Source organism: Podarcis cretensis, assembly GCF_951804945.1.
Source record: "Podarcis cretensis genome assembly, chromosome: 12".
NCBI lineage: Eukaryota > Metazoa > Chordata > Lepidosauria > Squamata > Lacertidae > Podarcis > Podarcis cretensis.
Genome location: NC_137181.1, coordinates 41,479,574 through 41,506,555, shown reverse-complemented (window position 1 = coordinate 41,506,555; position 26,982 = coordinate 41,479,574). Strand labels below are relative to the sequence as shown.

General features: G+C 41.2%; 1 protein-coding gene and 1 long non-coding RNA gene across 3 annotated transcripts in view; one reads left to right on the top strand and one right to left on the bottom strand.

Annotated features, from left to right (window-relative positions):
* Positions 1-2,030: 2,030 nt before the first annotated feature.
* Positions 2,031-13,917, bottom strand: LOC307199548. 2 transcript variants are annotated; one of them, XR_013832039.1, is made up of 4 exons: positions 13,776-13,912; positions 9,400-9,457; positions 7,969-8,420; positions 2,031-2,140 (listed from the first exon to the last, which is right to left on the bottom strand). It is a non-coding gene; the product is annotated as an uncharacterized lncRNA (long non-coding RNA). The 2 variants fall into 2 exon arrangements; XR_013832038.1 differs by lacking the exon at positions 9,400-9,457 and having other exon boundaries at positions 2,032-2,140; positions 13,776-13,917.
* ZNF385D (zinc finger protein 385D) overlaps positions 9,427-26,982 on the top strand; it is a 421,068-nt gene continuing 403,512 nt past the window's right edge. Inside the window, exon 1 of the mRNA XM_079947339.1 lies at positions 9,427-9,490. The gene's annotated coding sequence lies outside the window, so the exon portion shown is untranslated. The remainder of the gene's footprint in view (positions 9,491-26,982) is intronic.

The following is a 26,982-nucleotide window of genomic DNA, read 5'->3' as shown; positions in this document are numbered from 1 at the left end:
TACTTAGGTCACATCCACACTGTACATCAAAAGCACATGGTTCTCCTCAAAGAATTCTGGGAACTGTAGATTGGTACAGGTGCTGGGAATTGTAGCTCTATGAGGGGTAAACTGCAGTTCCTGGGGTTCTTCGTGGGAAGGCATGTTGGTGGTATAAATGTCCTTTAAATGTGCTGCTCATCCATAGAAGAGCTCAGAAATACCTGTGTATGTTATGTGCCATGCAGGAAACAAACCAGCCCCATTTCAGCAGTGGAAATGCATTATGTGCCTTATTTCATATCTCTAATTGTAAGAGTTCAATCTCTCACTTTCTACTCCACTTCCTGCTTGCCTAATCTTTGCTAGCCATTAATAGATGCATCTGTTTATATCCGAAGTCTCTTGGGGCATCTCTAGAGTTTCTATGATGATTTCCTTGGATTTGAACCAGCCCTAGTTCTGTGAACTAGATCTGACCCTGATCATCCTAACACACATGGCAACTCCCATCCTGCTAGCGCTGCCTATTGCCAAGGCTTTGTCACAGCCACTCGTCCCATCTTAAAAAGCAACCAGGAAGTATATTACAGAGCCAGACAACTGGGCAGAAGAGAAATCTCAGCGAGAAAACTTTGGAGAGGAATGTTGCCGTTCATATATGTGATCTGTAAGATTTAGTTACCATTGATGGATTAACCTGATCAGTGTTCTTAAATCTGACCATAGAAAGGTCACAATTTAATACTTTTCTACATGGTCACGTCAACTCAGTCTCGTCTCAAATAACGCTGCTCCTTGGACATTATGGGAATGGTATGTCAGCCAGTCCCCAGGGTCCCCCGTTAACAAAAACAGAATCGTTTTGTAAACATTGGAACTCATCTTTCGGTGGTTTTAAGTTCAGCTGTTTATATACTTTTCTGCAATGCAAAGGATTGTTGATGGCCCTGCTAGTATATGAAAATTGGTTCGAGCCAGAAAAGAATTTGGAATATGAATTGGCTCTCCCCGTAACCTTAAGAATGCTGAAAACCGAGCTGAAGCACATTAGCACTGTGAAGTACATTAGACTGGAGGAGAGCAAATATACTTATAACAAGGTGCTTAAGGAGGTGTCTGTGGTTCGCCTTCCACCCAATTGTATCCTCACAACTAACTTGTGAGGTGAGTTAAGCTAGAAGATAGTGACTGGCCAAAGGTCATCTGATACACTCACATGACAGGGGTAGACAAGGTGGTGCCTGCAGATGTTGTTGAACTCCAATCCCCATCAGCCCCACCCAGTAGGGATAATGGAAGCTATAGTGCCATGATATCTATAGAGCACTAGACAATGCTATGCTGGCATTCTGTGTACTTTGTAATATTAAATACTGGGACAAACAATGGGGAGGATTGGTGCCTTCCTGTTCTGCTTGTGGAAACACAATACAGTGGTACCTCAGGTTACAGACTCTTCAGGTTACAGACTCCACTAACCTGGAAGTAGTAACCTCAGGTTAAGAACTTTGCTTCAGGATGAGAACAGAAATCATGCTCTGGCGGCGCAGCGGCAGCAGGAAGCCCGATTAGCTAAAGTGGTGCTTCAGGTTAAGAACAGTTTCAGGTTAAGAACGGACCTCCGGAACGAATTAAGTACTTAACCCGAGGTACCACTGTAGACCATTCTTATGCCTCTCATGCCACATTGTACTGTGGATGAAAATGGCAGCAGGTAGGCATATATGTTCATCCAGTTGAATGTTGCACTTCCAGTGACAATGTTCTTGCACTGATTATAGCTGAGAGGAGTGCCAAAATGAATTTGTAATCCAGCATCTGCACATAAAAGGCCACCTTTCTCTCTCTCCCTTTCCCCAGTATGTTTCTTTACCACTATATGAAACAACAACAAAAGCGGATGTGGGGCGAGGCGAGGCGGGGGGCGGGTGGGGGGGGGGGGAGACTCACAATACAAAATAGCATCTAAATAGCTCCAGTCATTTGGTTCTTTCAAAATTACTTGAAGAAATGGAATAATCTGTTTGGTTTATGAGGCTTTCACAATGGGAAATTTGCTGCAGTACCTGTCAATTGCGGGAAATGGGGAGAATATATTTGATGTATCGTGTAACAACTTCATTTGAAATTCTTTGCCTAAACTCTGAAGCAATCAGAGCTGCCAAAGGAAAGAGAAATAACAAAATGGGCATCTAGCAAAACTGTTTAATATAGAACAGCAAATTGTTGCGTAGGACAAGGTCAGAATTTGTTGATCAGAATTTGCACAAATGTACCTCTGTGTGCGTACATGTGGAGATCATTGCAGATAATGTGCCTTACATGCATCTGTAGCAGTCAATTTAGGCATATATTTTCTACCTTTTCTCCACAAGAAGAATAATATTTACTGAAGCCATGTGAGGATATCCCAGCTGAATCCTTGTTCAGCTGAGAAATCCAAACCCCCTATATTCTGGTATATGTGTGGATTGGGCAGAGGTGTCGTCCGTCCAATCCTGCTGACCTCCGCGGTCCTACACCTGTGGAGTAATGACAGCATCACCTGCCCCTTCCACCTGCCAAACATGATCTGGACTGGATGCCAGGTGACATAGTGATCTGTCTGCTGTTCCACCTTCTGCCCTGGCTGGCAGGACTGTGAATACAGCTGTCTCCTCACTACTCCATTAAGCCTCAATGGGCAGCGACCAAGGTTAGTACTGCACCCTAGGATGAGAACTCTGGTTAGCTTCTGTGTAGATGAAACACTAATCCACAGTTAGGGCTGAGATTGCATTGGGGGACATATGTGGGCATGGGGAGGAGTAAAGGATCCTGCTTTCTGGAGTTTGCCTCTCTATGTGCAAATTGCAAACCATATTTGCAAGAAGTCAGCATTCCATTTACACCGGGCAAAGTTTGCAAAGTTAGCATGATCCTTTGTCATTTAAAAATGCAGGTTTCTGGCTCCCACTCTGTCAATATGTTTGATTTACACTATTGTTCATTCTAAATCAACACCAAATATTGTTTGTTTTTGAAAACCTACATAAAATCATAGGAGCTGGGCAAACAAGGAACCTGCCTATAATTCAGTGTCTAAGACGCAGCGTGTGCCCATTTAACGAACCCTACTCCCGGACAAAAACAAGCATTTGTTTGAGCATTGACACGCAAAATCAATACAGAACTCATTGAGGCTTCAGTTTGCTTCAGATGTTTCTATGCTTTAGATGTTCTGAGACTATCAGTAGCCAGACTATTTCATCTTAGAAATTTTAAAAGATAAAATGGTTTTCTTCACCTTGTGTTATGGCCACATGTTTGATTTTAATAACTGTATCGCATTTTAATGTGCAACCTGCTATGTAGTCATAATCAGAACGTTCACCCCCATAACAGCCCTGAGGGACTACAGTATTAATATTACGTTTTGATGGGTGGGAGATGGGACTAAATCTGACAGATCAATGACCAGAAGTAACCACAGATTTGTTGCTGGAGGGGGAGCAGGAAGTGGTGCTTCCCAATCCAAGCTGTGGTGCATAGTATCCAAGGCCATTTAAGTTAAATATTTCATTATAATAAGGTAAAGGTACTCCTGACCGTTAGGTCCAGTCATGGACAACTCTGGGGTTGCGGCGCTCATCTCGCTTTACTGGCCGAGGGAGCCGGTGTTTGTCCGCAGACAGTTTTTCCGGGTCATGTGGCCAGCATGACTAAACCAGTGTGGTATAGTGGTTAAGAGCGGTGGACTCGTAATCTGGTGAACCGGGTTTGCGTCTCTGCTCCTCCACATGCAGCTGCTGGGTGACCTTGGGCTAATCACACTTCTCTGAAGTCTCTCAGCCCCACTCACCTCACAGGGTGTTTGTTGTGGGGGAGGAAGGGAAAGGAGAACGTTAGCCGCTTTGAGACTCCTTCGGGTAGTGATAAAGCAGGATATCAAATCTAAACTCTTCTTCTTCTTCTAAGCCGCTTCTGGCGAAACCAGAGCAGTGCACGGAAACACCATTTACCTTCCCGCCGGAGCGGTACCTATTTATCTACCTGCACTTTGACATGCTTTTGAACTGCTAGGTTGGCAGAAGCAGGGACCGATCAATGGGAGCTCACCCCATCATGGGGAGTTAAACCGCCGACTTTCTGAATGGCAAGCCCTAGGTTCAGTGGTTTAGACCACAGCGCCACCCACGTCCCTATTCATTATAGTACTAGGGTATTAATAATGATGATGATGATAGACAAAAATCTAGCCATTTGGTGCCCATTCATGAAAGTGCAAATCAGCGGCCTTACTTTGCCTAATGATAGGGCCGGTTCTACATGGAAATCCTATATATTTTTGTTCAGAAGTAAGCCCTACTATACGAGTCAATGAGTCATATTCCAGGACAGGGTGCATAGGATTGTAAGGTGCTAGCAATAATGATCTCTGGACATCAGGACACATATACCTCATTCTCTGGCAGTGGTGCGGGTAGTTTTAGACTCTGGGCATAACAGTCTTTTGGGGACACACAAACACCTTTAGATGGCCACGCACTTTACTTCATTCATTTCAAAATGTCACAAGCCAGCCCTGCTGCTTATTCTGCGGAGTGAGGCGTTGGGACTTCTGCATCTGAGTCCTGCCCTGATACCACCACTGCTCTCTGGATCATGTTGTTAGCTTGCCAGAGGGAAGGGCTGCTGGCCTTTTCTTCATTGAAGCCAGCTACACCTACACCATTTAAAGCACTTTACCATCATGGCTCCCTACATTTCCCTTCTGTTTTTGGTTTTGGTGTGTTCCAGATCATGGGGCTTTGGGGAAATGCAATGGCTGATCAGATAGCTAGGATGGCACTGGGACAGATGGACATTCTGTATACTGGTGTATTTTTCATTAACTAAACATTTTTATTTTATATATTGCTGTGACTTTTAATACATATTCCGCCCTGAGAGCCTGGTGAAGAGACGGAATGGCAATGTTTTAAGTAAGTAAGAAAGGCAGAGTGGTGACACTGAATATTTCTCAAGCTGAACAGGCAATGCTATGAGATGCAACAAATCCTCTATTTGTTTGTCCTCAGGTTTTTTTTATTTCTTTCTTTCTCATTTATGGAATCATCTGTCAAGAATGCAGAAGGTGACAGTGAAATGCATAGTTCAGTGTTAACAGCAACAGCTTTTCTTTCCTCTGACAAAGGCAACTGCTTAAATAGGTCATGGAATAAAAATAGTATTGAAAAGCAATGCATACGGATTGGATATTGTTTCTTGCTCCAGTGGTGTAAATCTAGAGTAACCCAAGTTTTACAAAAGTAGCTTGAACAATATGGCAATGCAATCCTACACATGTCTACTACTCAGGAGGAAGTCCCACTGAGTTTAATGGGGTTTAAGCCCAGGAAACGGTACAGGATTAGAGTCTAATTTTATTATTTAGGATGCAACACTATATTCATGTAGCTGGGAGTGTGTCCCATGAAACTCAATAATTCTGAGTAGACATGTTGATGTGTAGGTGGGTTCCCACGAGGCAAGACACAGTGATAACAACAAGAACATTTATTTAACTAACAGAACTGGACATCAGGGGCAGAGCAACTGCTTATATACATTTCTGAAGGCCTGGGCCACCCACTCCCAACGTGATTGGCTGTCTAAACTTCCAAGCTGCGAATCATAACTCAGAGTTTAAGGGCCAATGGCAGAGGCCCAAATCCTGAAATGTTCTGTGATTGAATGTCATGTATCAAATCAGAACACAGGAGCTCATAATCCTTAGTCCAGACTCAGACAAACACAGACCACTGAATACATAACACATGTATAGGATCGCCCTGCACGTTCGTTAATTTTAAAAGTTTGCTTATTTATCTTAAATCTTTAAATGAAGAATTTCAAAGTAATGGAATTGAAAACAGCAGAAGAGATAACACCTTAAACATCAGTTTGAAAACAACAAAAATAGCAGCATCACGTTAGGAAAGAATCATCTTAAAATGATTGGGTGTGTAATTGGTAATGTCTTGTTCGTTTTGCTATGCGGGTCCCTGCACTTCTGCCCTGCCCTGAGTACAACCAGAACTTTCCATTACTGGTCATGCAGTGGTTTGCAGTTGAAAATATTGACATCCATAGCCAAGTGGGACCTCTTTGTGCATAATTCATTGTGAGGTCAAAGCCAGTAAATGGCACTGTGAAATCTGATTATTAATGTGTTAGCAAAATCTAGTTGAAAAAGCCATTTGATTTCTGCTTCTGCCAGCAATTGAATGATTACTTATATGGAACATTTGTAGAAATGAGGATTTATTTTAGCAAGCTGAAGTATCTGTAGTGTAAAAGTGTGTGTGTGTGTGTGTAAGACACAGAGAGGAGACTCCTCTGGAAGTAAGCAGATCATGCAGAAAGCTTATACTAGAAAAATGTCTTCCAAATCCAATTCTTCCTTTCAAACTATCATTGCCAGAAGGTTGCCTCTGAAATCCTTCTAGCTTTTTATTCACTTCCATTCTTTTCATATTTACTCAGTGCAGATCACTGTGACATTTTTATTTAGCTGCATGATCGTCCTGAACCTTTGATCATTTTATTTGCGGTGACCTCTGTGCTGACTGCCTTGGGTAATTTGTGCCATCAGTGGTTTTGATTAGTTCAACTCTGGTGAGTCTTATGTCTTGATCTTCCCCAGGGATCTGAAGAAGAGCTCTGGAGCTAGCTCCCATCAAGAGTGAAAGTGTGTGTGTGTATGCTACTGGTTTTGTTTTGTTTCATAGTCACTACAGTGAGATTAATGTTGTACCAAACACTGAGCTAAGGGGAAACTCCAGTACCTACTCTAATACTAACATTGGCAAAATGAGACAGAAAACTCAGTCTTAGGTGTGACTTCATCGCATATTAGCTAATGACTATTAACTGGTAGCTCTTTCATCTTAAGATGGGATCGTTTGAGACTTGCTTATCCTTGAAATCAACACTGACTAGATTTTCAGCATCTTAGCCCGAAACACCCTTTACACACCAATGTTCTTTCCTGAAATGCTGGCCTTCCCTATTTATTTTGATTGAATGGGAGGAAAAGCTTGTGCAGGAGAGGCTTCATTAAAGCGAATGGGGAAGTTGGTCCATGCTTTGTTTATAACAAATTTATTCTCTGAAATGCTGGCTAGGACTAGAGCATCCTGAATAACTGCATGCTGAACCAAGTGCCAGGATGACAGTGGGCACTGGGGGAAGAACAAGAAGAGGACTTGGCTAGAATGACTTGATATACAGGGGCCAGATCAAAAAGAGGACAAGACTCCTGCTCTATGAATGTTGTGTAAAGGAGGGAATTGTTATGTAAACTTCACCTGCTGAATTTCTTCTTCTACCTGATTAGAGCCTTTACTCCTTTTTTTGTCTGGCCATCCTGTTGAGCTAACAAACAGCCAGTGCTGGCTCTGATAATAGGCAGAGTGTGGCAGCGGCCTCAGGGAGAGGATGTTGGGTGTTCTGGGGAAGCAATACTGGTACCACCTACCCTTACTATTCCTTGTATGACTAGCGGGGATTCTCTGCTCTACACATCTATCGGAGGAGTAGCAGTCCTGCCCTGTTTTGTATCTGGCTATGATTTTTGGAGCACAATCAATCAATCAATCAATCAATCAATCAATAGCTAGCTAGCAGCATACATGACTTGAATCCAAAACCATGATGAAGACTTTACATTTATTCATTTATTTCCCTTATTAGTTGGATGTCACCCAATAGTTTCCAAGAAACCTAAAGACAAATAAAGGCAGATAAGTAATAACACAGGGGAAGGGATCATATATTGCATTAACATTTCATATAGCATGCAAGAAAACAAAAACAACATTAGCAATGTAGTCAAACAATAAATGAAGCAATATTCCGACCCACTAGTTAGCAGATAAATGAAACCTCAGTCACCTCCCTAGACCAAAAGCCATACACTTCAAAAACTAAACCACCCCCTCTCCAGTAATCTCTCCAGCCCACCCGACAGTCTGTCATCAGGCCAGCTGCTGCAGATCAGTTGTGGTGGGGTCCAGAAGTCTTCCTCCAAGCATCTCTCCTCTCTCTTCAGCGGGAGCAATAGAAAAGCAAAGCAGGGAGATGGTGTCAGAAGTTTTACCTGCTTTGCAGTTGTCCCAGCTATTGCTCATCTCTTGCTGCTGGTGGGAGTGCAGGAAGCAGGGGTCCTTCCACTTGGTGTCAAGACCAGCTGTGTCTGGCTTCTTCACTATGCAAGTTTCAATGAATGCTGAAAACACACCTATTTACCCTGGCCTTTGACATCTCAGATGTGTGTTTTCAGGGCCCACCCTCTTCCTGTTTTAACTGTTGTTTAATTCTTAATTTTTGAGTTGTTGTAACCTGCTCTGGGACCCTGACAGTGCTTCGGGTGTGGTGACGACTCCACTTCTCTGTTCCATCATTCTTCATCTGACCTGTTACCAAGAACAGAACTGTTACTTTTTTGAAGGGTGCCTGTCACATCCCATTATTATCAGGGCTTCCTGAGATCCAAGTGCAGTGCCTGTCATTTGCTGTCACCAAACTCATCTATAACTTCTTCCGTGCATTCAAAGGACACAGTGTCCTTTAAAAGAAAGAAAGAAAAATAAGTAATCCAACAGTTTATTTAATGTAACCTGAGTTAATTGCTACGTATTCACTTTGCAGCATTGAAACAAAACCTAAGGGGCATAACATGTTAATAAAATGTTGAATTCAGAGTTAGTCACATTTAGAGTAGAGCCAATCAAAGCAATAGTCATGACTTAAGCTCCACTGGTTTCAGTTGATCTACTCTAATCATCTTTGAGCCAACCCAAATGTAGGGTCCTGAGTATCTTGTTACTTAAGATTTTCTCTGGTTTTGATTCCTTTTCTGTGTGTGATACTTTAGTCAAGAAAAAGAAAAGGAAAGTAATCCATGTTGTTTCCTTTGAATTACTTGATGATGAATGGGCCTATAACTTTTTAGTCTGTTATACAGTTTATCATACTGCTGTGACAGACCTACAAAAATGACACAAGATAAAATATAATATAAAATATATAAAGTATAGCTAGTTTTACTTTGTACAGATCTATAAGCTTCCGCAAAACAAGTAATAAATAGAAATAACAAAATAAATTGCCTTTGAAGTCTGCATGAGACAGTTCCTTTCAGTCAGCCTCAAGTGAAGAAAGAAATGAACATTTTATGTGAGAAGGTGAATCTAAAATGTCAAAAAAATAAAAAGCAACAGGTTGGTGGTTGTGCCACATTAGAGAACCGTGACCTTCTAATGTACCAAATGCTCCCTATTTCTCTGGCTGCCTTATGTATAAAATGGTCTGTGAATATGTTTGTGTACTTGTTGTGTCTGTCCTGCAAGATTTGTGTCTGTCTTTAGGCATTCTTCTAGTAAAACTGCTTACATTTTATGCTTGTGGTTTTCTCATAGATTTAGTTTCATTGTCTCTCTGGAGATGGTCCCTGAAGTAAAAGAGAGGGAGAAGAATCTTTGCGGTAAGAAATCTAATATTTATTAGTCTCCTGCTGAAAGCAAGAAATACAAAAATATATGCTTAGAGAAATAACTGGTGTGCGTTTTAAAGTGATGTTCATATTTTTAAAAGATTCGTGGAACCCAGGGGGTTACCTGTATAGGACAATTATTGACAACACTTTGTTATTAATAAAACAGGTGCCACATCTTTCAGAACCCTATTTTAGCCAGGGAGAAATTTTCACTGAATCCTGCCATGTTTATTTTTACCAGATGTAGCTGCCCACAAGGCCTGTTGAAAGCATGCATCTTATTTTTATAAAAGGCTTTTTTAATGGATCAGAGGGTGGGGTGTTTTGTACTTATTGTTTGCTCTAGAAATAGTGTTCCCCTGTATTTACTGGCATTTAGGTTTCTGGCATCTGTGTCGGTTGAGGAGCTAGCTAACTATGGCAATATATCATGTCAAACTAGGCTAGTTATATAACTGTTAAAATGCTAGTTTTAAAAAAGATGCCCTGGAAAATGTTTTTCTACATTAGAGTCGCATCTCTTTGTATTAGAAATAAGCCAGTGTAGTGTTGTTGATGGGGTGTTGAAGAGAACCGGAAAGACTGTAGTTAAAATCCCTGCTCAACCATGACATTCACTGGGTGACCTTGGGCAAGTCACAAACTCTCAGCTATTCTCTCTCAGGGTTGATGAGATGGTAAAAGGAGGGTGGGTGGTATCATATTTGCAGCCTTGAGCTCCTTAGGAAAGGGCAAGCTAATTATTGCAATAAATAATGTTTTCCTATCACAACTCTGATATCTGTAAGCAGACAAACTCCGCTATGCAATGGGTTTTTCCAACAAATTCTTGGCATGCCTTGCTGCCAACATTCTCTTTCAGGAGTGAGGGGATTGGCTATCCTTGGCTTGATTCTAATCAATAAGGAAGTTTTAGCTGATGAGTTCAAAGTAGTGGGAACTTTGCGGGGACTGTGTCCATAAAATGTTGGACTTTTTGGACTGGAATAATGGGCAGGAGTACTGGATCTTATTGAAAACGAAAGGTCAGCACAGTCAAATATGTGCCTTGAATTTCAGGACAGCTGGAGCTCAGAGAAAAGCTAAGTAGGATTTGATGGCTAGATACCCTAATGGGAATAGAAGCCCAAAAAGGCTGATTTCCTGGAGGCAAAATCACAAATAATCCCAATGAGAAACAAAAAGAAAAAGAAAAAAAGAGGGAGACATCTAAAATGACAGTGATGTTACACAAAAAAGCAGAGTGATGAGCAGAAAACAAAAAAGGACATATATAATACATGAAAGAAAGGAGAGAACACCAAGGACAAGTTCAGATGAAGAGCCAATACTTGTAGAGGCAGCACCAGGAAAGCTAAAGCTTAGAACAAGCTGAGGTTGGTAAGGGATTTTGCAAGTTACAAGAAGGGCTTTTCTTCTATGTTTAAGGCAAGAGGAAGGAAACAGCAGGCTTAATGTGGTGTATGGATGGTGAAATGTTAACTGTTGACAAGGAAGAGGCACCACAGGTCAACTCCTATTCTGCCTCAGTCTTCTCCCAAAACATGATTTGTGTGCAGCTTTTCAAATGTAGTATGACTGGGGAGGAGTCAGGATTGCAGTTCTAGGTTGATAGCGAGGTGGTAAGGAATACCTAGCTACCTGAATGAGTCTGAAACTTTGGGGCCAGGTGAATTGCATCATAGGGAACTAAAGTACTTTCAGAACCATAATATTTGCAAAAATCCTGGGAAAGGGGTGAGGTGCCACCACAAGACTGAAAATGATGGCAAGACTGAACTGTGCAAATTTTCCAGTCTTCAAAAGAGGGAGAAAAGAGGAAACAAGATTATGGTCAATCTAGCTTTGATTCCAGGAAAGATGCTAGAACTGATGATAATGGAAGCAGTTTGAAATAATCTTGATAACGATGCAGTTATTAGTAGAAACTATCATGGAAGTGTCCAGAATAAATTTCTGCCAGACTCAAATTATCATTTTTAAATTAGAGGACTATGAGAATATTATTGACATAATTTGTCTTGCATTTGACAAACTTACCCTGCTACACTTTGGTAAGCAAAATTGTTAAATGTGAGCTAGCTGATAATTCTGACAGATCCTGTCACAGCTAGTTGAAAAACCATACCAAAAAATCTAGTTCATATGTACATGAGCTTGGCACTGGTGCCCTCTTCCTTTCCTCTCTTCTTCCAATGCAGCTGTAAGGAAGAGATTATGTTTTTGATTCCGTTTTCAATTACAGTGGTGCCCCGGAAGACGAACGCCTCGCAAGACGGAAAACCCGCTAGACGAAAGGGTTTTCCGTTTTGGAGGCGCTTCGCAAAACGAATTTCCCTATGGGCTTGCTTCGCAAGACGAAAATGTCTTGCGAGTTCCTGCGGGTTTCCCCCCCCTTTTTCCCTCTTTTCCTAAGCCCTAAGCCGCTTATCAGCTCATCCGCTGATAAGCCGCTTATCAGCTGATCCGCTAAAAGCCGCTAAACTGCTAATAGCGCTAATCCGCTAAGCTGTCAATGGGCTTACTTTGAAAGACAAAAAAAACGCTATACGAAGAGCCTCACGGAATGGATTAATTTCGTCTTGCGAGGCACCACTGTAAATATGATTTATTATTATATATGGGCCACAAACAAGGGTTAAACATCAACATGATTTAGGTTATCAAAGTAAACAACACTTTTGTCCACAAATCATATTTAAATCTAACCACAGTTCATCTGGGTTAGACATAATGATAAACCGTGGTTAGTTAAAATTTGAAATGAAAGCTTCCAGTCTCTTCCATGTAGTTGCACTGGAATAGGAAAGCAGTTCACAAGGACCAAGCTTGTGTACATAACACTACACCACTGCTCATGTAGCACTGTATTATATAGTTCTCAAATCTCAGTAGTTCTATTGGTTGTTCTATATTTGAGTATTCACTTTGAAGTCACACTTCAGTCACCTCTTGTAATACAGAACAGCTGATGAATCTATAACAAGACTTTTGTAGAAGATACTCCTTTGAATCTAAGGGATGTGAATGCTCGACTGTGAACACCTTTCTTTTTTTTCTTTTCGCTTGTTGACATACATTTCTCTTTCTTTTCTGTGAGATTCTGTGGGGTCTTTTCCTCCTTTTTACAGAGATGAAGCTACATTAGGAAACACGAGAACTTTTCTTCTTCAAGTTTGGTTATTTATAACCAGTTTAGCTCTATAATTAAGCTTGCATTTAATTGCTGTAATTGTGCCATCCTTGTTTAAAGACAAATGGGTTTCTCTGGGCTAGAGTATGTGCTGATATTTTTATTCTATTGAATTCCTTTAAAAGACTATCTAGGGAGCTTCTGAAAACCTTGAAATAAATACAGGTCCCACACAAGTCTAGAATCCAAAAGAGGACACACACACCTTGGAGAAAGCTGCACACATGTTCTAACTTTTGTGTGCTATTGTCATTGTGTTTCCCTCCCCTCCCCCCCAGTGCTGAAGAAGTAAGCCACTGATTTCTTAATAAATTGCTTCTCTCTTTGGAAGTGGAAATTGCAAAAGTGGACCAAGAAGAGAGGGCTCTGGTTAAGCAGATGGTTCTCTTCTATACAAGCATTTCTGTTTGTTCAGTCCTGACCCCATTGTATGACGTTTGAGAAAAATAAGTAAGGGTTTTTTAAATAATTAAGAATGCTGGGAATTGTAGCTCTGTGAGAGGTCCATTACAATTCTCATAATTCAGGGGCAGGGGGAGCCATGACTGTTAAAGTAATATAAAGGTGTTTTCTGTGTATGGTGTAGATATTACCTTAGTCTTCAGGAAGATTCCCTCAAATTGATTCCCCTTTTCGTTTCCCTCTCTCTTTTATTCTCCAGAGTTCGTAGCCTTTATCACTTGCTACAGCTCCAAACATCTTGCCCTTGGGAGCTGAAGTGAAATCATATGAAAGAAGTAAGGCTTCTGTTTTCATAGTGTGGCTGTGGCTTGGTTGAAATTTATGTAAAACTCAGCCACGGTCATATAGAAGATTTATGAAGCCCTTTGATAAGCAATTCAGCACATGTTCAAATATCTAAAAATAGACACCATTGCATATTACATAAAGGAGCAATATAGTTGACACCTCATGTATAACACTACCTCTTGTTATTTACCTTCAGTTTCTGAAAATGGCAAAAAGTGGTTGTTTTTTATTGAATCAACTGCGAAGTCAGGTTATGCGGCAATATTTCATTGTTTTTTCAAAATGTTCTCTATTTTAAAAAAAGTTTCTCCAGTTTGAAAGGCTGCAAACCTTATCTGATAGAATATTCAAGAATAACTGTCAGCACTGTTGTGGGAAGATGTACAACTTATGCACACTGCCAACAATATACTCTTGGTCAGAAGTCTAATTGATCTCAGTGACACCAGAGGTGCCATCTTACGAGGGTGATGGGGGGGGGGCAGGCAATGTTGTGACATCACAATGTCCTGACCTCACACACGCGATGTCAGGACGTGTGGAGGAGCCAGGGCCAGAGCTGAATGTGTCGGCCATGCAGCCTCAACCCTTTGTCCCTCCAGAGGTTTCTGCACTACAGCTCACATCAATCTTGACCATTGCAACATCTGGATGGTCAAAGTTGCCCTGCCCTATATGAATCCTTTGAAATGTGTAGAGCCTCAGTCAGCCATTCTGAAAGGGACTGTGGCTTGCCATGGTATGATTCTTATTAACTTTCTTTAGGAGTGAGGAAGGTATTTCCATTCCCATACATATGAAGATCCCATCTTCTGAGATTGCTTAGGCAGCAGTTCTCAACCTGTGGGTCCCCAGATGTTGTTGGACTACAACTCCCATCATCCCTGACCACTGATCATGCTGGCTAGCAATGATGGGACTTGTAGTCCAAAAACAGCTGGGGACCCACAGGTTGAGAAACACTGGCTTAGAGGCACATGTCTGCAAACCTTTAGGTGAACAGTTGCTGGCTGGCTACATTGCAGTTGATAACAGTCAACGCAAGGCCATCATATGAAAGTTTGAGACTTTTTCTTTTTTATAAAGCGACAGATAAATGTAATCAGTAATGGTGATAATACAATAGGGGATAATTTAGCTCAGGTATAAGGAATATGTGGCTCCCCATGGTTTCATGCATTTTTATAAGCTGCATGAGACCATTACCATTCTGAGCATCTCTGATCATGTTGGCTGAGCCTGGGAACTAGAGTCTAACAAGTGCTGGAGGACCACAGGTTTCTCGTCCTCCTGCCCCCCATTTGGTCAGACCACCAAATCTTCCTGCAGAGCACTGTGGCTCAGACGTAAAGCTCTTGCTATGCACTGGTTCCATCTCTGACTCCATCAGGCACAGCTTGGTCTGAAACCCTGTAGACTAAACTAAATTATATGGACTAATGGTCCAACTTGGTATAAGGCGGTTTCTTCTGCAACAAACATCCTGTTGAACTCCCATGTCTGCAGCACTTCTGTGTGCTATCAGCTACGCCAGTGGCGCCCAAACTTTTTTCAAAGAGAACCAGATTTGATGAAGTGAAGGGCCATGGGGGCCGACCACAGGGCCAACCCAAGTTGTTGAGTTTTTTTATGATTTTACCCCAAAGTTGTTGAGCTTTTTTATGATTTTACCACAGGAAATATCCCACAGGCCGGATTAAACCAGCAGGCTGGATTAAGCCCCCAGCAGGCTGGATTAAGCCTGAGCTACGCTGTCCCTTTTATGGTTGCATTTAGATATTGCTGATTTCTATGGAACTTAGTTTCAGCCAAAGAACACAGAGCAGCAGTGGCCAAAACCCCCTCCAGTGACCCCCCCCCCGGGCTCACAAACATCTGTACCCAGGTCAACATCCTGGTGGGGAGCAAATTGCCTTCTCCCTGGTCACCAGATTGATCCTTTGATGGGCAGAGAGGGGTTGACAGTTCTCTCTTTAGTGGATCAATTTAATGCGGGGGAGGCTTTGTGCCTGCATGTAGGGTGTGTGTGTGTGTGTGTGTGTGTGTGAGAGAGAGAGAGAGAGAGAGAGAGAGAGAGAGAGAGTGGTGGCTGCCTCCACCATTGGCGTGTGACCAACCCTGATGTTTGGCCAAGGGTAAACACAACCCTCAGACCATAAAAGGTCAGCCACCCTAGGCATAAAGTCTTGAGGTTTTCGGTAACCATTTGTGAAGGATATGATCAATGGAATATTGTTGACATGCTTAGGAGTCGGTTCTAAACCGTTCAGCTTGTTTTTCCTTCCTAATTATTTTCTATCTTATAGTCACATAATAAAATATATTTACATTGTGGTTGTTTATCTCAACATGACATCCGACTTTTACTTCTCTTTTCTCCCCAATTACTGGGAAGTGGTGCTTGCACCCCAATTCAAAAGCCATTAAAAAAGGACAACTTTTGTTGGCTAAGCTCTAGGCTTGTTAGATTCACTGATGCTTTATGAGGCTTATAATATATTAATGTTCACTACAGAATAAAGGCAGACAAAAAAAAATATTGATTTCAGAGAGAATGTCTTTTAGCTGGGCTTTCTTATTTCAGGGCTGAATATACTGTAGATTTTGCATCTGTGCTGGGAGCAAAGAGATTTTTTAAAAATCAGTTCTCCATCAGGGAGGAGGTATTGACAGTGTACAACCAAATCAGCAAAAGGCATAATGGTTCTATTCAGGATAATTCAAGAATAGTTCCATCTGTTTACTCTAACCTGGGTCATTTGTTACAGATAGGTAGCCGTGTTGGTCTGCCATAGTCAAAACAAAATAAAAAAATTCCTTCCAGTAGCACCTTAAAGACCAACTAAGTTAGTTCTTGGTATGAGCTTTCGTGTGCATGCACACAAAAGCTCATACCAAGAACTAACTTAGTTGGTCTTTAAGGTGCTACTGGAAGGAATTTTTTTATTTTGTTTTGACTGGGTCATTTGTAAAAGTTAAGAAGTACATGTAAACATTTATTCTGAAATTCCTTTAGCAGATTAAAAAAAAATAATGATTAGCAGTAGACAAATGTTCTCATATAGGTGATAGTAAATCCTACTGAAATTGGTAAGGTGCTGAACTGGTTTAGACATGATACAGGGAATAGCCAACACCATTGTGAGTTCCCCATCCCTTAGCCATATTGTTCAGAAAAACAACGGATATAATAGATGAACAAGTTCAAAACCCATTAGTATTGTTGAAGATGCCGATTTAGATATACATGCACATTCATTTCAATGTAGTGGTATGAAAATTGACTCACAGTAGCTATGTGGGTGGGAGATCACAGCAATTTCATCCAGCAGTGTTAAATACACGTGAGCTTTGGATATTAACAGGAGGAAAAAATACTTCATGTTTGGTATAGGGTGGAGGGACCTACTGCTTAGTCAGGAGCCATAATTTAGTCTGTTAGCTAAAGTTTTACTTGATTAGCCAACCGACTGAGCTTATCAGAATTTACAGCCCTTATTTTGTGTTTTGTGTTCTTGTATTTTTACAATGCCAGATTAACCTCCTTAAAATAAGGTACCTTGAAGAAAAATGCTTCTGGAAGTGTAAGGGCTTCCAAAAACAAACCTGTTCTTCATTTCCTTGAGAAGGCTAAAGATAAGAGGGAAAACACCATAGAACGATTTTGGTGGCTGAAGCAATGATATGATGCTCCCATTAAATTTTCAGAATTACACTAGATAAGATAGTTCAAGCAGGAGTTGGAAGACTGGGAGTGGATGGTTCTGCACATCAGAAAGTGACAGACACATGCCACTAATGCTAGCTGTTCTTTATCCAGGAAGGAATCTCTAATACCTCTCCACTCTTCTCTCTTTCCCCCCTTTTGCTCTGAAGCCTTATCAGTGGGAGCACCAGAGCTGCCTTTCAGCATTTACCTGGTTTATATTCTTCAATCAATCTATCCCAGTTAATAGAAAAGATATAAAGTAATAATAAAAGTAATGGTGACAGACAGGAAGTAGGAGTTCAGATGCATTGTGTCCACTGTCTGGAGGCTTCTTGTAAAGAAACATATTTCCCCCCAGGTTTTCCCTGACCCACAAAATTGGACCCCATTATTATTTTCGCAGTACTGTGCAGTTTATTGGTTTTAAATGCTGTATTGGTGTTTTTATGATACCATTTTATCTGTTATTTTTATGTTACATTTCTGTATTACTTAGATATGTTTAAATATTAAGTAGTTTAGAAATGGTTTTAAATAAAATACTGTAAGCAGCTTCCAATGTGCCAAACAAGACATGAGTTTTGATCATACCTATCACCTGCAGTCCAAATGGGACTGGGAATTTGAAAGTACAGGCACAGCAATTGTTCAACTAGTGATGAAGTAAGAGGCAGTTGCTTCAGATAAAAATATTAACTTCTAGGCCTGTTAGCCAGTAACAATGTGCATCTTATTATATAAACTCAGTGCTTTTTATCTAAAAAAATGTTTAGGGGTACTCTCATTTTGACTCAAGAAAATCACCATTTTATAGTTCAAATTGGGAAAATAAATACAGTAAATGGACAAAAGTACAAAGAACATGCATTATCTCATATTGCACAGCTGACAGCTCACGGTAACTTCCACATTGGCATGAAGTTGTGTGCACTAACATCTTCCCAATTCCTTTCTGGGAAAGGAAATGAAGCTGCCATCGGAGATGTTAACAATGAAACTGACCAATCACCATGCTAGATTCCAACTCCTACTTTACACATTAAAAGCTTGCTTCCGTCTGAGACTCAGGAAACATTGCTCAGGGGTAGCAATGGAACTGACGATTCACCGTGCTAGAGAAGAAACTAAAAAATGATATATTTTTTAGTTTCTTCTCCTGTTAGATTCACAAAATTTTTAGGGGTATGCGTACCCCTGCATCCCCCCACCCAAAGCACCGTATAAACTTCTGGTATAGGTCAGGATCTGCTGCTTCAAGATGGTCCACTGGGTTCATCACAATGGTATGACTGTATGATTGGCTTGTGCTTAATATTATGAAAATAGATGCATAGTGGATTATGTATGCTGAATCATTTCCGGTGATTTTTGACTGACTAGAATAATGCAAGAAAACTAATCTTTAAAACAAAGAAGAAATGTGCTCTTTTACACTTAAAGTAGAATTCTGTATGATAAAATGTTCTAAAATTATGTTGAAAAGATTTTCCTTGAACAGGATTAGCAATTTCTGTTCAAAATGAATAAATCCTGGTCTTAAACAAGGAAGTTTGTGATTGCTGTCTAACATACTGAAATAAAAATGCTTGATGCCTGTGCTTGTCTTTTAATATTAATGTAATCCCTCTGAGCATATCGGTCTAGTTTTTCACAGACTTCCTTGTATTTAGAGCCCCCTTTTCAAAGGGAAACATAGCCTAAAGGGAATACACCATGTTTTATTTCAAAAAGCCATTTGAGATTTTCATATTCATATTCTTGGAGCTAATTGTTGCTCCTTTCTTAAAGATATATTAACATATTAGCCCTATGAAGCTAAACTTTGTGTCTATTGCAAGCATTTCCAATACATTTATATAAAGTTGAAGAAAAATACAGGCTTATACTGCATAACAGAATGGTATCAGAACATATGCACAGGGACATTTTTATTCCCTGTTATCCAAAACATTCTTACCCAAATTATCAACCAGGTAGCGATGCCAAATGGCAGCTGTGGTGCTCCCAGTGCTGGGGTGCTAATATAACTCCTTGCAAACTGTAATGGAGCCACGGAGAAGTGTCCATCATCTGGCCAGAGAGTTAGCCCATTAAGAGACTCCAGTTCTCCAGAAACGGGTAAAGCATGGAAGAAGCAGAACCCCGGCAGAGACCATTCTAACCCTTGTTAGAGCAACTTGCTCACTGAGCTCTCCTTGGTGCTGAAATGACCAATCTGCCTTGTTGTGGGGTTCTCTGCAGAACCATAACATAACAGACAAGCCCACAAGCAGGTTATGAGCACAATAGCTTTCGTTCTTTCTAATGAGCCTCGAAAACTAGTACTGGATGTGGTACTTTGACATATTTCACCTCTTTCCTGACAATCTCTTGCATGGAATCTACATTTTTCACACTGGCTGGTTTGAGCTGTCCACTGTGACCTCAAGTAGGGTTGCCATATATCCTCTTTTTCCAGGACATGTCCTCTTTTTCATGGGTAGAGTCGTCATAGCGATCCATAGTTAAAAGTAGAAGTTGGCAAATGTGTCTTTTTTTTTTTTTTGCTCTTCAAAATATGACAACCCTATGTGCTGGCTCAGATCCCACTAGTGTACATGTCAGGGGTGAGGAACCTTCCCCCTCCCCCAGCCAGAGACCACATTCCATTCTGGTCAACCTTCTGATGACCTTCCAGTAGTGGGTGAGGCTATTGACATCAGGTAGGTACTTCCAGTGTATTACTTTTTTATTTTTTATTTTAGGCAAGCCTATCCAGACATGCAGAAGTTACATGTGTTTTATTTCTTTTTGGCTATTGATTTTAGTCTTTGGAAAATATATATATACAGTGGTACCTCGGGTTAAGTACTTAATTCGTTCCGGATGTCCGTTCTTAACCTGAAACTGTTCTTAACCTGAAGCACCACTTTAGCTAATGGGGCCTCCTGCTGCTGCCGCGCCGCCGGAGCACGATTTCTGTTCTTATCCTGAAGCACTGTTCTTAACCTGAAGCACTATTTCTGGGTTAGCGGAGTCTGTAACCTGACACGTATGTAACCTGAAGCGTATGTAACCTGAAGCGTATGTAATCGAAAGTACTACTGTACTTAATACCTGTTTTCAACTATTTTAATTGATAGTTTTAATGTTTTATTGTGTGTGTGTGTGTGTGTGTGTGTGTATCACACAACTGCTTAGAGCAGAGGTCAGCCATGAGCTTCCTGGAACTGGCCCATGGCCGTTCCATGGATCAGCGTGGGGATTCTGTGCTCCCCCCCTTTCTCATTTTGCCACCATAAAAAATGTGGTGTCATCCACAAACTTAGCCACATAACTTACTCATGCCTAACTCCAGATCATTTATGGGCAAGTCCAGACCATAACATTTTTTTAAAAAAAAGACCAACAAAAAGTTATGGGGTGGTACCACTTAAAGACCATTTCACTAGCAGCCACCTGCTTTCCCTCACCAGCTGGAGAAAAGCCTCCAAAGAGGATCTTATGGTTGGCTAGGTACATATGTGATTTTTCAGGTACTCTGTCCTCATGGCCTTAAAGGCCAACATCAGGACTTTGAATTGGACCCCCAAATAGGCTGGAAGCAATTGCAGATGGCAAAGCACTGGTGCATTGTGGTATAGAAATGGAACGTGTGAGAATGTGACATGCAAAACATTGTTGGATCAGGAGCTTGCAGATCTTAGTCTGAACAGTTGCTTTCTGGATATTTTACAAGGGCAACCTGAAGAATCAATTATCATAAGCTTCCTCTCCCTTTCCATTTCATTTTGTTATAATAAATGAAGCTACCCAAAGCATTCCCATTTACAAATATCTCTCTAACTCAGTGTTTCCCAACCTTGGTCCTCCAGCTGTTTTTTAACTACAATTCCCATCATCCCTGACCACTGGTCTTGCTAGCTAGGGATGATGGGAGTTATAGTCCAAAAACAGCTGGAGGCCCAAGGTTGGGAAACACTGCTCTAACTCATTTTAGAACGAAATAGCTTTGTAAGCAATTTTCCTGTTTAGGCACAGGGTTTCCCTCTTGTTTTTCTTCTCCATGTGAGTTTGGCTCAACACATGAAGGCTCCTTGTGCACATTAGAGAGCACATAGAAATATGGATCAAATTGCACATCTTTACTTACATTTTGATTGAAATTGTGTTCATGATCGCAATATTTCCCATTGTTCTAATCATCCAGAAGGATATGCATGTACACTTTCTTATTTAACTCAATAGTTGATCATAGCATTTTTATTACTAAGTATAATTTACATAACTATGATTCAGTTGCCAATTTCCCCATAAAAGTTTTAAAAAGTTTATAATGCTATATTTTCCCACAAACATTTATGACCTAATTAAAACTAATATTATTACTTATCTTTACTTGGTAATGCAGATAATTAGCTTGAAATATTGAGAGAAGATATATACACTAATTTGATCAGGCTCCATGCTGTTAGCAATTTGGTCATAATAGCAAAAGCTATATTGTTTTTCTCCATAATTTCGTATTGAAGGCAAATAGCTAGTCTGTCTGAAATATGAATGATAAATTGGCCAAAGTATTTCAAAGCAACACAAAACAGAAAAAATAGATAGATACTGAATTATAGGTTAGTAAGTGATTGTTGCGGGGACGCAGGTGGCGCTGTGGGTTAAAGCCTCAGCGCCTAGGGCTTGCCGATCGAAAGGTCGGCGGTTCGAATCCCTGTGGCGGGGTGCGCTCCCGCTGCTCGGTCCCAGCGCCTGCCAACCTAGCAGTTCGAAAGCACCTCCGGGTGCAAGTAGATAAATAGGGACCGCTTACCAGCGGGAAGGTAAACGGCGTTTCCGTGTGCGGCTCTGGCTCTGGCTCTGGCTCTGGCCAGAGCAGCGATGTCACGCTGGCCACGTGACCCGGAAGTGTCTCCGGACAGCGCTGGCCCCTGGCCTCTTAAGTGAGATGGGCGCACAACCCCAGAGTCTGTCAAGACTGGCCTGTACGGGCAGGGGTACCTTTACCTTTACCTTTAAGTGATTGTTGCAATGGTGTCTTGTGCTTCTTGTTTTCAGATCCATTTTTGTTTTCTGATGTGAGGAGGGTGATATTTTGGTTTTACTCGTTTTTGAGAGAGCTCTCTGAAACACAAAGTTTCAGTGTCATGTAGGATGCCTGCAGAAGTTCTAATTAGCCTCCAGCAATATTCAGGAAAAGAGAACATGTATTGATGAACATTCATAAACGTCCTCAACTGAGTGTATTTCATTAAGATCAGCACAGGCTCTAGGCAGCCCTAGTCACCAGTGAATGGAAATTCTGATTTGATTTTGCAATTCAGCCTGGTCATATAACCTGCTCTGCATTTTGAGGGCAGCTTACCCAGAATGCATTGAGGGTTCTTCCTGCTTCTGAAGGTTCTCACTTGGCTGTTACAGAAGCTTCTTGAATTTAGACACATTTCATACAATTGCAGGTCTAACAATCTACCTCACCCCTTAACAGCACCAATCATGGGGTTTTATATAATGGTAGTCTTACTCAGAGTAAACCCATTGAAATTAAAGGGCATGTGTACCTTCAGCCCATTAATTTCAATGGCTGTACTGTGAGTAGAATTTAGATACAGCACAAAATGTTAATTTAAAATAATTCTTACTAGTGTCTATCTGAGAGTCACTGAAAGCAGAATGTGCTGTAAAGAGCAGTGGGCAAAAAACCATTTACAAATGCTATTAAACAACCTATTAATTTATGGACAATATTAAATATTCATCTGTGTCAGCAGATGGTGATTTTTCTGTTAATGCAATAGGCAAATCTATTTTATAGAACTATGGCTCTGTTGTGTATAGGTTGGCCAGTTTTGGAGAGGGTATGTGTTTTAAAGAGACCGCAAGATTTTGCAGGGTTAAAGTGAGGCTACTACTGAGAACCACTCAATTTTGCTTCCAAATACTGATGCACCGACTGTCTATCATCCATTCTTTGACATAGTTTAATACATGTACCAGTTTGCAGCCATTTTCAATATAATCATCCATTGCTGCTTGGGACAGGGGAAGAAACTTCCCCCCTGTTGTTGAGGCTCCTGAGCCAATGGTACTTCTGGAATGCCCATTCAAATATGTATCCCACTGACAGTAATGTAATGCAGAGGAACCACATTCACATCTCAGTGAGGACATGCTTTCTCTGCATTGTATTATTTTCATTGGGATGAACAGTTGATCATTCTGGTTACCTTCGTAGCAGAATTGGGATCTTTCTTCCCTCTGACTCCAAACCCCTCACAATTTTTTTTTTTACCAAGGAGTATGGTACAGGGATGTGGTTGGTGCTGTGGTCTAAACCACTGAGCCTAGGGCTTGCCAGTCAGAAGGATGGGAGTTTGAATCCCTGCAATGGGGTGAGCTCCTGTTGTTCAGTCCCTGCTCCTGCCAACCTAGCAGTTCGAAAGCATGTCAAAGTTCAAGTAGATAAATAGGTACCACTCCAGCAGGAAGGTAAATGGCATTTCCGTGCGCTGCTCTGGTTTCGCCAGAAGCAGCTTAGCTGGCCACATGACCCGGAAAAATTGTCTGCGGACAAACGTCAGCTCCCTCGGCCTGTAAAGCGAGATGAGCGCCGCAACTCCAGAGTCGTTTACGACTAGACTTAACTGTCAGGGGTCCTTTACCTTTACATTTACAGTGGTGCCTCGCAAGATGAAATTAATCCGTTCCGTGAGGCTCTTCGTATAGCGGTTTTTCCGTCTTGCGAAGCAAGCCCATTGACAGCTTAGCGGATTAGCGCTATTAGTGGTTTAGCGGCTTTTAGCGATCAGCTGTTAAGCGGCTTATCAGCAGATCAGCTGATAAGCGGCTTAGCGGCTTAGGAAAAGGGGGGGAAAAGGGAAAAAAACCCCGCAGGAACTCGCAAGACATTTTCGTCTTGCGAAGCAAGCCCATAGGGAAATTCGTCTAGCGGGTTTTCCGTCTTGCGAGGCGTTCGTCTTGCGGGGCACCACTGTATGAACAAATTGCTGGGAAAGTAGGAAGTTATTTCATGGGGGTGCTGCTTTCAAATAGAAAGAAGAAGGTCTGATCATCTTTAAAATTCTCCTGCATTTTCTGCTTAGTAATTCCACAACTCATCAGTGACCCAGAGGTCAGCATTTATGATAGAAATATATATTTTTATGCTAAACCAATGTGCTCTGTTTAATATTCTCATGAAAGTGTGCCAGATGTAGTTTCATGGAAAACCAATCTTGTCCTCTCATCTTTTAGGTGGAATATTTCATATACTGAGAGTGGAAGTTAAACATATAGGGTATTTAAATAGCCAATCTTGAGCTACATGTGTTTAATTTGTAACTACAAATAGCAATATTTTTACAAGCTCATCACTATAAACTGAGAATCTGCGGCATTCTAAAAGTAAAAGTAAAATTCAAATGAAGTAAAAGGATGTGTCTCAGATATCTGATATAGCAGTGTGGGCTTTCTTTAGGATGTCACTTCTGAGTGGACTGTGGTGGATAGCTACATTTTTCAGTGTGTTATATCATCAGAGAAATTCTGTAAAGTGGCACAGTTCATGGCAGCCTTGAGTTACCAGTGTTACAAGACCTTCTCATTATTTATACACATGTGCATGAGAACTCATATCTAACATGCATGTTTACAGTACTACCAATTTGGGGATGCTTACTGGAGGTGATTGTATGCCACAGATGCTTAGGGAAATTAGCATACTTCGCTATAAGCATAATATTTATTATAACTGCATACTTCGTTATAAGCATAATATTTATTCATATCATTTTTACAATTTTACTGTCATACCCATGTTGTCATATATAGAGTTCTGGGCTTAGGCATTTAAAACCAGAAGAACTGAAAGGAGATTAAAGAAAACAAAACAGGGAGAATGCTCACATACAAAAAGTCAGACCCCTGAAATTAAATAAGTAGATAGAAGTGAAGACAGTGAAGACACACGATGTGTAGGTAAGCAGAAAGTTGGATTTCACTGCAACACCATGGTGATTATGGTGATGGTGATGGTGATAACACACCAGCACAGCAATGGTTCGAGCAGGAGAGGCCAACACCTAGTTTGGGGGCCTGATCCAGCACCCCAAGCTCCTTCAGAACAGAGTAATCATATAGTGAATGAAGCAGGAGCAATATCAAGCGATGTGTGTGGGTCAGCTGAGGACAGTATGCATGTGTATATGTATGAGAGTATGCGGTTATGGCATGAAGCTTCTTAAGTGTTGAATGTGGTCCTTGGGCCAAACAGTTATTCCTGGTTCAAAGGCTAGAAAGTTTCCGAGGTGGGAACTGGATCTTGCTGGTAGACCAATCCCCCCACTTCCCATCGATCAAGCTTAACAGGTGGGTGGTTCCACACACCTGTACGTCACCAGGTCACAGTGATGTCAGGTGACTAGTTTTTGCAAAGCACAGATCAGCAGAACTTACAAAGTGCCACGTAAACCCCAAGATTGGCTTGGTGAAAGGCAGTGGCTAGTGTCCATGTAGCCCTGAAGAGAAAAATAATAAAAATAGTTGAGAGCCATAGAGGGGATGATAGCTTAAGTTGGCTGGGGTGGGGTGGGAGAGAGAAAAAGACTCTCCTAGTGTAGGTAAAAGGCAAAGGGCCCCTGGACAGTCAAGTCCAGTCAAAGGCGACTATGGGGTTGCAGTGCTCATCTTGCTTTCAGGCCGAGGGAGCCAGTGTTTGTCCACAGACAGCTTTCCGGGTCATGTGGCCAGCATGACTAAATCTCTTCTGGTGCAATGGGACACGTGATGAAAACCAGAGTGCACGGAAACTCCGTTTACCTTCCTGCCACAGAGGTACCTATTTATCTACTTGCACTAGTGTGCTTTCAAACTGCAAGGTTGGCAGGAGCTGGGACAGAGCAATGGGAGCTCACTCTATCATGGGGATGCAAACCACTGACCTTCCAGTTGGCAAGCCCAAGAGGCTCAGTAGTTTAGACCACAGCGCCACCTGCGTCCCTTTCTCATAGTGTACCATGGGTCAGGGCACCTTGAAAAGAGGCATTGAGCAGCCTTCAGGATGCATCCCCCAAACTGAACACTCTGGGGCTGCGAGAGGAGCTCATTACAGGGGAAAGGGTTATCAGAAGGACTTAGCCCAGATTCCTACCGGTAGGTTGGTGTCTAAAGACAGGCATAGGCAGTGCTTTTTCGTGACACTACTCACCCTTAACAGCACTGGGCAAAGGTAACATGTTCATGAACGCTCCAAAATGCCTGGAAATTATAGGTGTTAAAGCCCTCATCCTTAACAGATGTTATTTAGGTAACATTGATATGGCATGGTATCTTATCCTGTAGTCAGTTCCAGCTTCATCACTGCTTTAGAGCTCCATAGCTACCTTAAAGGTAAAGGTAAAGGATTCCTGGACACTTAGAGCAGAGTGGTATACTTAAGTTACAGATAATTATAAAGTTAATTCTTCATATCCAAACCTGTAAAATGTTTTATCAGATTAAATGGTGGGTTAGATGGACTTACACACTTGCCTTTTTAATTTAATTTTTAATGCAATCTGTATAATGGCTGTGGACTGCAAATGTCTCAACATCTTCCTGAATATAAATGGCAAGTTTTCTATACCTCCTACACACTGATAACTTCATTCACAAAACATTGTTCAAGAGGTCCAGTCATCTTTCTGACACATCTTCATACTGTTTCTTTCAAAATCCAAGCAATGAGTGCATTTTGATTAAAAAAAAAATGAAACCAAGCAATACACGCCCAATGAAAAATGCTTTAATTATCAACTTGTATTTTGAATAGAAACATGATAAAATAAGGACATCTTTGCTCAA